Below are 6863 nucleotides of genomic sequence, written 5' to 3'. Positions count from 1 at the left end.
AATGAAATTCTAAGAACAGGAAGCAGAATACTGGCTAACTTCTCCTTTCCAAAGCGACTTAATGATACTGTACCGAAAGTACTTGCAACACTCCCAATACACACATCCCTTAGCACAAACAGTAGACTTCCAACCTGAAAAGCACCCTTCCTCCACTGCCCTTTATCTTCTACAGACAAACCAATCCTGAAGTCACACGGCCAAGCCACCATGAATGCCAGGTATTTCTTTTCTCTGGATAAGCTAATCATGAGGGAAATCGTCAAAAGCCTTCCTAAAATCCACGTCGACAACACCCACTGCCCTGTCTTTGTCGGTCATCATTGTCACTTCCGTGAAAACTTCGATCAAGTTAGTGAAACATATCTCTGCCCCACTCAAAGCCATGCTGACTGTCTTTAATTAGGACATGCTTTCCCAATTGCACGTAAATCTAAACCTTAAGAATTCTCTTCTATGACTAGCCAACCACAAATGTGAGACTTGGCTGTCGGTAGTTTCCTGGAATATCCCATCTCCTTTTTATCAGAAAGAAGATACTGGACTGATTTCAGTTGCTATCACTGAAATTTGGAGGAATAAGAACTGATCTAATTCAATGATCTAATTCAAATGCCTGACCTTCTGATGGGCAGGCGGGATGCCTTGTTAATACTTCCCTTTACTGGGGGAGCACTGTATAAAGCAGGTACAATCTCAGGATATGGGATGGGCCATTTCAGACTGAGATTGGAACATATATTTCTAGTTGCAGGGGGTCAGTGATGATCACATGAAATTCTCTACCAGAGAAGGCTATGAAAGACAGATCATGCATATATTGATAAAATAAATGGGCAAATTTCTAGAGATAAAAATGCCTCGAGAAGAATTGGGGGAGAACAGGTGTATGGAATTGGATAGAGGATCAGTTAAGATCAGTTAAGTGTGAAGCAGAATTGATGAACCAATGTCCTCCGCTTATGTCTACTATCTATTTTTCCATTTTTCCCACTTGATTACATAAAGCTCTTTGTCTTCTATCTATTGAGATTTTGAATAATTAATTTGATTTGATTGTCTTTTTATTTTACACATCATAGATATTTTCTGGCATCATTTGAACAATTTAAGATATAGCTTAAAGAGACTCCATTACTTTTCTTGCTGCCACCATCCTCGAAGTTGCCACTACTCAGATGACATCTTTCACTGCTGGGCCTAACTCGCCGATGGCGCCTCCACTGATGTAACAGCCTGGTCCCATGGTCGCCACTTTGTCAGATGCCTCCTTTATGCCAATGCCCGTGTCCCGCTCAATGCTCACTGGTTTTCGCCTTCGACTTGTTACTGTTGCCACAATGACCAATTTCACCCCAGAATGTAAGTACAAGGCAAGAAAAGAAGGAGAAAAGGAAAATCAAAGAAAACAAGACAGTGTGGATGAAGTCTGGGTACAAGAGCCTGAATGCTGCCGACTCCACAACCGGCAAACTGTGTTAGTTTTGATTTTGGCGATCAGTTTAACATTCATACATATAAAACTAAGGGACATTCCTCTAGCCTACTGTCAGTTATTTTGTTTAAGTACTAATTGAATTATTAATGTGACAGGATATTTCATCATCTCCCTGACTTGCTCTCTGAACTTCGTTTGATTTGCCACATCAACGAATATGTTTGTACAGCAATTTAACTTTGCCAGTGAAATGCCAGCCATTGCAAATATAAGTTCTGAACTATTGTAATGCCTCAGGTATATTCCACGAATATTATAATAAAAGATTTCGGTAACATGAACTGACCACAGAATTATGACGGTGCCAGAAATGGTCAAAAGTAAATCCCAGACTTTCTTCTGCTCTCCATCTCTGGGTCACTGGGATTCTCTCCTTTTCTCTGACTCTTCAGTCCCTGACAGATCTGACTGGTCACTAAAATGTGTCTCACTGTCAGAGCGTTAAGCAAAAGAATTAAACCATATGGAAGCAATGGCGTTTGAACCCGATCAAAACAGTTAACTCCAACCCATCCAGACTCCTTTTGATAGCAGAACCATGAAAGGTTGGCAATGACCTGTATTGGTGTCATATATATTGTGGAAGGGGACATTTTATTTTAAACAGAGAAGAATGCAGATTATTAAGAGGACAAGAGCTGCATTTTTTTCTGGATGCAATATTTCATTTTCAGGTTCTGGAAACAGATGGCAACAAATCGATCAAAGAGAATGTGACTGTGAACCAGACCGAGCAGTTTGTGGCTGAATGAATCAAAATATTTTTAGCAGGCATGATGTCAAGGAAAGACAACGGGAAATAATAATATTTAATCTGCGATCGTATGACTTCAATGATTTAACGAATAGATCTGCAGTCGCCATGGCCACAAGATAGCGACTGGTGTAGGTTAAGATGCCGCAGTTTCCTTGGGACAGGATCACAATTGCAGGTACATTAACTGCAAGAGAAATAACAGAACATTAAATTTGTGAATTACAAATAGAAACAATCTCACAGACATAAACATTGAACATTACAGCAAAGTACAGGCCTTTCAGCCCTTGATGTTGTGTTGATCTGTGAAACCAATCTGAAGCCCATCTAACCTACACTACATAGTTATCATTCTTATGTTTAACCACTGACGATTTAAATGCCCTTAATGTTGGCTAGTCTACTACTGTTGCAGTCAGGGTGTCCCACTTCCTTATTACTGAAACTATCTCTGATATCTGTTCTGTGTCTATCACACTTCAATTTAAAACTATGTTCCCTCATGCTAGCCATCACCATCTAAGGAAAAGGGGTGTCACTGTCCATCCTATCTAATCGTCTAATCATCTTGCATGTCTCTATGAAGTCACCTCTCAACTATCGTCTCTCTAACAAAAACTACCTCAAGTACCTCAGCCTTTCCTCGTAAGTCCTTCTCTCCATACCTGGCAACAATTATTTTAAAACTCCTCTGCACCGCTTCCAATGCACCTACGACCTTCCTATAATGTGGCAATCTGAACTTTTCTCAATATTTGAGATGTAGCGGCATCAGAATTTTGTACAGCTGCAACATGACCTCGTGGATTTGAAACTCAATCCCTCAACCAATAAAAAGTAACATGCTGTATCCCTTCTTCGCAACCCTATCAAACTGGATCTCAAATTTCAGGGATCTATGTACGTGGACACCAAAGTCTCTCTGCTCATCCACACAACCAAGAATCTTACCATTAGCCCAATACGTTGTATTAATTTTACTCCTTCCAATGTGAATCACGTCACATCTTTCCACATCAAACTCATTTGCCACTTCTCAGCCCCGCTCTTCGGCTTATCTATGTCCCTCTCTAACCTGCAACATATTTTTTGCACTATCCACAACTCAACTGACCTTCGTGCCTTCTGCAAAATTACTAACCCATCCTTCTTCGCTCTCATCCAGGTCATTTATAGAAATGGCAAACAGCGGTGGCCCCAAACAGATACATGCGGCACAGCATGAGTAACTCTGTCTTCTTCAAACTTGAGAATTTCTGATCCCAATCGCTAAATCACACTGAATCCCACGCCTCCATATTTTCTGCAATAGGCTACAGGGGTGAACCTTATCAAACACTTTACTGAAATCCATATATACCACATCAACCACTTTACCCTCATCCACATGTTTTGTCACCTTCTCAAAGAACTCAATGAGGTTTTGGAGGCACGGCCTACCCTTCACAAAACCATGTTGACTATGCCTAATCAAATTATTTCTCCTTGGATGATTACAAATCGGACCTCTTATAACCTTTTCCATCACGTTACCCACAACTGAAGTCAGGATCACTGCTCTATAATTACCAGGGCTGTCTCTATTCCCCTTCTTGAGCAAGGGAACGACATTTGCTATCCTCCAGTCTTCTGGTATGATACCTGTAGACAATGATGACATAAAGATAAGAGCCAAATGTTCTGCAATCTCTTCCCTAGCTTATTTGAGAATCCCTGGATAAATTGCTTCCAGCCCTGGGGATTTATCCATTTTCACACTCCCTAGAATTGCTAACACCTCGTCCTTGTTAATCTCAATTCTGCCTAGTCTAATAGCCTGTATCTCATTATTCTCCTCGACAGAACTGTCATTTTCGACGAAAGATATTCACTTCGTGCCTCTCCTATCTCCTCGGACTCCATGCACAACTTCCCACTACTGTCTTTTACTAGCCTTAATCTTACTCTCGTCATTCTTTTATTCATGACTAATGTATAGAGAGCTTTACGGTTTTCCTTGATCCGAACCGCCAAAGGCTTCTCATGTCCCCTCCTTGCTCTTCTTAGCTCTCTCTTTAGATCCTTCCTAGCTAGCTTGTACCACTCAAGTGCCCAAACTGAGCCTTCACGTCTCATCTGTACATAAACCTTCTTCTTCCTCTTGACAAGAGATCCAACTTCTTTAGTAAACTGCAGCTCCTTTGCTCGACCACTTCTTCCCTGCCTGACAGGTCCATACTTATCAAGGTCACTCAGTAGCTGTTTCTTGAGCAGCTCCATTTTTCAGTTGTGCCCCAGCATGTTTCCTTCCCCATCCCCATTGCTAAAGTAAACAACCAGATTATGATCATTATCACCAAAGTGCTCACCCAACTCCAAACCTAACACCGGGCTGCACCTCATGTTGGCCTATCTATAAGTTGTATTAGGAAGTCCTCCTGCAGAGATTGTACAAAAACTGACCCATCTAAATTCTCGAACTGAAGCATTTCCAGTCAATGTTTGGAAAGTTAGTGACCCCTATAACAACTGCACTGTTACTCTTGCGCCTATCCAATATCATCTTTGCAATCTTTTCCACTATATCTCTGGAATTTTTCTGAGGCCTTCAGAGAACTCCCAACAAGTTACTTCTCCTTTCTTGATTCTTACCTCAGCTGATACTACCTGAGTTGACAAGGCCTCATCAAAGTTCTGCCACTGTAGTACTATCCTTGATTAACAATGCCACACCTCCCTCTCGATTACCATCTTCCCTATTCTTACTGAAACCTCTGAAACCTGCATCAACCATTCATGACTTTGCCATACCCATGTTTCCGAAATGGCCACAACATTGAAGTCCCAGGTACCAAACCATGCTGCAAGTTCACCCACCTTTATCTGGATGCTCCTGGCGTTGAATTAGACATACTTCAATAGAAAATACACAATAGGTGCAGGAGTTGGCCATTCTGCCCTTCGAGCCTGCACCACCATTCATTATGATCATGGCTGATTATACTCAATCAGTAGCCTGTTCCTGCCTTATCTCCATAACCCGTGATTCCACTATTCTTGAGAGCTCTATACAACTCTTTCTTAAACGAATCTAGAGACTGGGACTCCACTGCCTTCAGGGGCAGAGCATTCCACACAGCCTCCACTCTCTGGGTGAAGACGTTTCTCCTTATCTCTGTCCTAAATGGACTACCCTTTATTTTAAAGCTGTGTCCTCTGGTTCGGGACTCACCCATCAGCGGAAACATGTTTCCTGCCCCCAGAGTGTCCAATCCTTTAATAATCTTATACATCTCAATCAGATCCCCTCTCAGTCTTCTAAACTTAAGGGTCTGCAAGTCCCTATTCTTACTGAAACCTCTGTAACCTGCTTCAACCAATCTTTTAACCATCGCTCCAAAGTTTCAACGTAAGATAGTCTCGCCATTCCAGGAATTGACCTCGTGAACCTTCGCTGCGCTCCCTCAATAGCCAGAATGTCTTTCCTCAAATTTGGAGACCAGAACTGCACAAACTATTCCAGGTGCGGTCTCATCAGGGCCCTGTACAGCTTCAGAAGAACCTCTTTGCTTCAAACCACCTTCCTCCTTGCTAGTGCATTCTTGTGATCTTGAAACTTCATGTATGACTTCACTACACTAAATCTTCTGCACACTGGAGCTACAGTGTAGGTTCCCATCCCCCTGCTGAATTAGTTTAAACAGCAAGTGGACGCAATTCTCCGCAATTTTGATAAATGCAGATATGAGCACGTGCATTCAATAACTTGATGCATTTCAGGATCAGACTGAAATGACGAAGACTGCGAGTCATCACTGAATCCAATCCTCCACAAATGATTCCACTCCCCCAGTTTTAGGCTCTCCTTAGATTAGATCGATCCTTGCAGCATCAACATCGACTCCATTCCAGCTCCAAACCTTTCCTGGAATCCTTCCAAGATCAATCCCATACAGGACTAGAACTGTTCTAGGATTGCAAAACCTCCAGTTTGGTCCCGTGACAGGATTGCAACCCAGTCAGACTTGGGCATGATACATGATTTGACTGGACCTATTGATCTTATTCAGTTCAGGAAAAGACCGGTTTCTTGCCAGTGTCCACTGAATACAGAGGAACCTCGATTATCTGAACAAGATGGAGGGACACTATTTCGTTCAGATAATTGATTATTCAATTAATTGATTCAATGCCTCTCCTCTGGGGCTCGGAGATTTCTGAAGTTGCTTTTGTCCTCGTGCTGCTTGCTTTGGTCCCTCTGTCAGTCTCAGGATTTATTTGTGATCAGAAACACACACTTCAACATTGCTGGAGCCTTCCACTTATCCCCACCCCAATCAGTTCAATGGCATTGACACAGCGAGCACTTGATATGTCCGCTTCCCATTCAGGAGATGAGGGAGCAGCACACCGTGCATGAGGCCCCGACACCCTGTGGGCCCCAACCGTATCCATCCCACTTCACACCCCCGTCTGACCCCAATCCCTCGTCCTACTCTCCACACCCCGCCCCTTCGTCCGACCTCCAAACCCCGCCCCGTCGACTACCAAACCCCGCCCCACCTGATCCTCAAACCCCGACCCCCATCTGACCCCCAAACCACGCCCCATCCGACACAAAAACCCCGC

Source organism: Chiloscyllium plagiosum, chromosome 46, assembly GCF_004010195.1.
Source record: "Chiloscyllium plagiosum isolate BGI_BamShark_2017 chromosome 46, ASM401019v2, whole genome shotgun sequence".
Classification (NCBI taxonomy): domain Eukaryota; kingdom Metazoa; phylum Chordata; class Chondrichthyes; order Orectolobiformes; family Hemiscylliidae; genus Chiloscyllium; species Chiloscyllium plagiosum.
The sequence above is the reverse complement of the archived record's forward strand: the minus strand, read 5'-3'. Positions refer to the sequence as shown.